Source organism: Pseudophryne corroboree, chromosome 5, assembly GCF_028390025.1.
Source record: "Pseudophryne corroboree isolate aPseCor3 chromosome 5, aPseCor3.hap2, whole genome shotgun sequence".
Taxonomy (NCBI): domain Eukaryota; kingdom Metazoa; phylum Chordata; class Amphibia; order Anura; family Myobatrachidae; genus Pseudophryne; species Pseudophryne corroboree.
The window spans coordinates 693557950-693563949 of record NC_086448.1 but is presented as its reverse complement, the minus strand read 5'-3'; positions in this window follow the sequence as shown (position 1 = coordinate 693563949).

Here is a 6000-nt window from a genome sequence, read left to right as displayed (position 1 = left end):
GCTTCAAAATTTGGGACTATCACAGTGCGTCTAAGAATTAAAGGTGAAACAGTTATTACGGACATCCAAGACGTCTTGTTCGTGCCAGAATTGGGAAGCAATCTCATTGCTATAAGCGTCCTTGAGAAAAAGGGTTACAGAGTCCAGTTTGCAAGGGCAAATGTATGGTGCAAAATGAGTATGTCCTAGACACCATGCAGTGTTCTGCAATGGTGGCCTCTGATTCAAACCAGTCAATGGAGCCGTGGCACAGGCGCCTAGGTCATCTGGGATATGACAACGTCCAGAAACTACTCGATGGAAAGGCAACTGGAATCACTGTAATACTGAGAGACCTGTGTGTGAGAGTTGTATAAAAGGAAAGCAGACTCCCCATTTCCTAAATCTACTAGTAAAGCGGAAATACCACTAGCTCTAGTGCATACTGTCGCATGTGGTCCGATGGAGATGGAATCAATGATTGGCTACAGGTATTTTATAACATTTATTGATGATGGCACAAGGATGACACATGTATATTTTATGAAAGCTAAAAGTGTCAATAAAATTGTGGAATACAAGAACCTGGTGGAGACTCAGATGGGTCTGAAACTAAAAATCTTGAGATCCGACAATGGCGGAGAGTATGACAACAGAGTTTTAGCACAGTTCCTGAAAAAATATGGCATACAGCATCAACTAACAATTGCTTACACGTCAGAACAAAACGGAGAGAGTGAGCATGCTAATCGTACAATTGTTGAGAGAGCAAGGACTATGTTGAGTGACACAGGCCTGGAGAAAAGCTTTTGGTGGAAGCAGTGTCTTCTGCAGTATATCTTAAAAACCATGCGCCCGCAGTAGCCAGAAAAGGTAAAACGCCACTGGAGGCGTAGTCCAAGAAAAAGCCAGCTGTCAATCATCTCCGTGTCTTCGGCTGTAAAGCTTATGCACATATACCTAAGGAGAAAAGACAGAAATTAGATCCAAAGTCAGTGGAATGTATTTTGCTAGGATACTGTGAAGAAAGTAAAGGATACAGACTTTGGGACATTAAAAACAAACGTCTTCTAAATTCTAGAGATGTAGTGTTCCATGAGACAGCACCAATCACTGGAACAGTGGAACAAGAATCAACAATATGTATCACTGGATGTACAGGCATCGGAAAGCGTGTCTGAAGCTGAAAGAGTTAATGCGGATACCCAATCAGGAAACAGAAGTCCCATGAGAAGAAATAAAGGTGTTTTATCCAAAAGATACAGTGAGGAATATGCAAATGTAGCTTACTGTGAACCCAAAAATATACAGGAAGCAAAATCGAGTAGCGACTGGAAAGAATGGAAGTCAGCAATAGATACAAAGCTGTCAGCTCTGGATGATAACAGTAAATGGACTGTAGTTGACAGGTCGAATAACCGTAAGACAATCAAGAACGCAGAAAGCTGAACGCGGACGGGACTATTGCTCATTATAAAGCCTGCCTTGTTGCTAAAGGATACACACAAAAATTCAGCATCAACTACGGAGAGATCTTTCACCTGTTGCAAGGTACAACATCTTGAGGTTAGTCATTGCCATTGCTACACTTCATGATTTTTTGTTATACCAGTTAGACTTTGATTCTGCATTCCTGAATGGAGAGTTAGTTCAGGAGATTTATATGGAACCACCTGAGCATTATTACGAGAGTATATTCCAAGCAGGAAAAGTTTGCCTTTTAAAGAAGTTGTTATACGGCCTCAAGCAAAGTGGTCGTTGCTGGTAAGTTGGATGCTGTGTTGTTAAAAATGTACTTTGTTAGGTCAGATACTGATCACTGCCTATATCACAAGACTATAGACGAAAAGTTGTTTATCATAGCTGTATACATAGATAATCTACTACTGGTAGGTGCAGCCGTCAGCTGGGCGAACAGGAAGCAACCCACAGTTGCCCTTTCTACTACAGAAGTGGAGTATATGGCACTTACAGAAACATCAAAGGAAGCACTAGGGATAAAAGAGACTTTGTGTGAATTAAGTCTTCTTTATCACAGTGAGATCATCAACATTGCGTGTGATAACAAAGGAGCAATAGATTTGTCTTCTAGTACCGAGCATTATGGATGGTCTAAGCATATTGCCATAAGACATCACTTCATTCGTGAATTAGTGGAGAATAAGTCCATTAATGTGGAATAAGTGAGGACAAAGGGGGTCATTCCGAGTTGTTCGCTTGTTATTTTTTTGTCGCAACGGAGCGATTAGTCGCTAATGCGCATGCGCAATGTCCGCAGTGCGACTGCGCCAAGTAAATTTTCTATGCAGTTAGGTATTTTACTCACGGCATTACGAGGTTTTTTCTTCGTTCTGGTGATCGTAATGTGATTGACAGGAAGTGGGTGTTTCTGGGTGGAAACTGTCCGTTTTATGGGTGTGTGCGAAAAAACGCTACCGTTTCTGGGGAAAAATGCGGGAGTGGCTGGAGAAACGGAGGAGTGTCTGGCCGAACGCTGGGTGTGTTTGTGACGTCAAACCAGGAACGAAACTGACTGAACTGATCGCAGATGCCGAGTAAGTTTGGAGCTACTCAGAAACTGCTAAGAAGTGTCTATTCGCAATTTTGCTAATCTTTCGTTCGCAATTTTGATAAGCTAAGATTCACTCCCAGTAGGTGGCGGCTTAGCGTGTGCAAAGCTGCTAAAAGCAGCTTGCGAGCGAACAACTCGGAATGCAGGCCAATGTTGCCAACATGTTAACAAAGGGACTGTCATCACACCTGCTAAATGTGTTCTTGAAAGAATGTGGACTAGAATATATTTGATGTTGATTTGTTCTTACTGGTTTTTGCTTCATAACCATGCTTTCGGTTACAGGTATGACTTTATTGAAAAGTTTTGATAAAATGTCATGTTCTTTTATATGTGACCGGAGACAGTCGAGGGGGGGGGGGTGTTGGAGTATAGTGCACATAGTACCTTGTCTCCTGTGTATACATTACACTGGGTGCGCATCCTCTAGTGTTCACCCTCTAGTGCTGAAGCATCAGGGAGGCGGAGACTGATGACACAGTTCCACCTGCAGTGGAGAGGGAGAGACAGTTCCTCCAGCAGCATGTGTCGCACTGCCTGAGCGGGACGGAGAGCAGTGGGCAGTGCATGTTCCTTCCAACGGGAGTCAGTCTGCACGGATGTACAGCCTTCCATCTCATACTGTCAGAGTCATTACCTTACCACAGTTGAATGACATATAGTGTTAAGTAGCGCGCTTTCACTGTACCAGCCTGTTATATATATATGAGTGAGTTACTGCTGCTACAGAACATCTTCCGCATTAACAGGTGTTGTCTTTGTATGTTAATAAACCAGCGTTCTGGTTAACTATCAATTGTGTGGATTAACATCACTATCAAACACCGCAACACTCTGCCAACAGCTTTGTGATGTTAGCAGTTACTGCTGGGTAGTCTAGCTAAAGGTTCATTTGAGATGTCAGCAATTAGTGATTTGCAGCCCAGCAATAGTGCCTTTGTGATGTCACTTCTGTGTAGTCCAGCATTAGTGTCTTTATAATATTAGTAGTAACTGCAGTTTAGTCCAGAAATAGTGTCTTTGTAATGTTAGTAGTAACTGCAATAGTGCCTTTATGATGTCACTGCTGGGATCCCAGCAATAGTGTCTTTGGGGTGTCAGAAGTTATTGTTGGGTTGTCCAGCAATAGTACCTTTGTGTTGTCAACAGTTACTGCTGGGTAACCCAGCTAAAGGGGCCCTAGTTATATCAACATTTACTTCTGGGTAGCCCAGCAATAGAGCCTGTGTAATGTCACTTTTGTGTAGTCTAGTAATTGTGCCTTTGTGATGTCAGCAGTTATTGCTGGGTGACTCAGCTACAGTATAGGGGCTTTATGATGTCAGCAGTTCCTATTGGGAAGCCCGGCAATAGGGACTTTGTGATGTCACTGCTGTGTAGTCCAGCAATAGTACCTAATACCCCTTTCACACCGCCTGAGGTGGGTCGCACCCGGGAGCCTGACACGGGAGCTCCCAGCGTGCAACCTGCCTCAGGCACCTTTCACACCGCAGTCAGCAGCCCGGCATATTGCCGGGTTGCTGACGTCATCAGTGACGTGGTGGGGGCGGCGCTTGGAGATCACATGATTCAATAAGAGTCGGATCCATTCCGACATGCATTTGTCGGAATGGATCCGACAACCCCTATTCAATAGAGTGGCCAAATCTGAACTGTCGGTTTTGAGCCTAATCCGACTGTTGGATTTGGCCAGTGTCTGTGCGGCTGTCAGCAGCTCCCTGTGTGTGAGATCACAGGGAGCTGCTGGAGACAGCCACACAGCCGCACTCTGTGCCGCACGGGGAGCGCTGCAGAGAGAGAGGTGCCTGGCCGGGGGGACGTCAGAGAGGAGCTGTGTCTTCCTCCGTCTGCGGCTCCAGCTGCCCCCGCCGGTAAGTACTCTCTCTCCTTCCCTCGCCGTGCTCCCCCGTCTCCAAAACTCAATCCGACTTTTTTAAAAGTTGGATTGAGGTTGTCAGAAACGGGGCCAAATCCTGTCGAATTTGCCCTTGTTTCGCGGCTATTCCACCGATCCATGTGTTTTCCGACAAGTCAGGAATTCCCGACTTGTCGGAAAAAAACACTTATTGAATACCCCCATAGAGAGTGAACGGAAAATGGGTTGCATCGACCCGGCTCCCATTCACGCCGCACAGTAACCTGGGTTGAAATACCGGGTCACTCAACCCGGTATTTCAACCCTGGCACCTTTCACACTGCACATGAACACATGTTATGCGTGTTCATGTGCCAAAAACCCGTGTTCAGAGGTTGTTGTGTCAAAGGGGTATTAGTGATGTTAAGGTTTTGTAATCCAGCAATAGTGCCATTGTAATATAAATATTTACTTCTGTGTACTCCAGCAACAGGATGTAATGTCAGGAGTTATGTTGGGTAGTCTAGCTAAAGGGGCTTTGTGGTGCTGAGTAGCACAGAAATAGGGCCTTTGTGATGTCACTGCTGTGTAGTCCGGCGATATTTAATTTGTGATGTGAGCAGTTGTTACTGCAGTGTAGTTCAACAATAATTCCTTTGTGATGTCACTGCTGGGTAGCCCAGCAAATAGGGTCTTTGTGATGTCACTACTGTGTGGTACAGCAATAGTGTCTTATTGTTGTCAGCAGTGTACAGCAGTGTAGTCCAGCAATAGTGCCATTGTGATATCACTAGTTACTACTGGGTAGCCCAGCAGTAGTGCCCTTGTGATGTCATTTCTGTGTACTGTAGTTCAGCAATAGTGCCATTGTGATGTCAGCAGTTACTGCTTTGTAACCCAGAAATAGGGCCTTTGTGATGTCACAGCTGTGTAGTCCAGCAATATTTATTTAATTTGTAATGTCAGCAGTTGTTACTGCAGTGTAGTTCAGCATTAATGCCTTTGTGATGTCATTGCTGGGTAGCACAGCAATAGGGTCTTTGTGATGTCAGCAGTTACTATTTGGGTAGACCAGCAATAGAGCTTTTGTGAGGTCACTACTGTGTGGTAAAGCAATAGTGCCTTATTGTTGTCAGTAGTTTTGTCAGTAGTTAATGCAGTGTAGTCCAGCAATAGTGCTTTGTGATGTCAATGCTATGTAGTCCAGCAATAGTGCCATTGTGATGTCACTAGTTACTACTGGGTAGCCCAGCAATAGTGCCTTTGTGATGTCATTTCTGTGTACTGTAGTTCAGCAATAGTGCCACTGTGATGTCAGCTGTTACTGCTGTGTAGCCCAGAAATATGGCCTTTGTGATGTCACTAATGTGTAGTCCAGCAATATTTAATTTGTGATGTCAGCAGTTGTTACTGCAATGTAGTCCAACAATAATGCCATTGTGATGTCACTGCTGGGTAGCCCAGCAATAGGGTCTTTGTGATGTCATTGTCAACAGATACAATTTAGGTAGACCAGCCATAGTTCCTTTGTGGTGTCAATGCTGTGTATTCCAGCAATAGTGCCATTGTGATGTGAGCAGTTACTGCTGTGTAG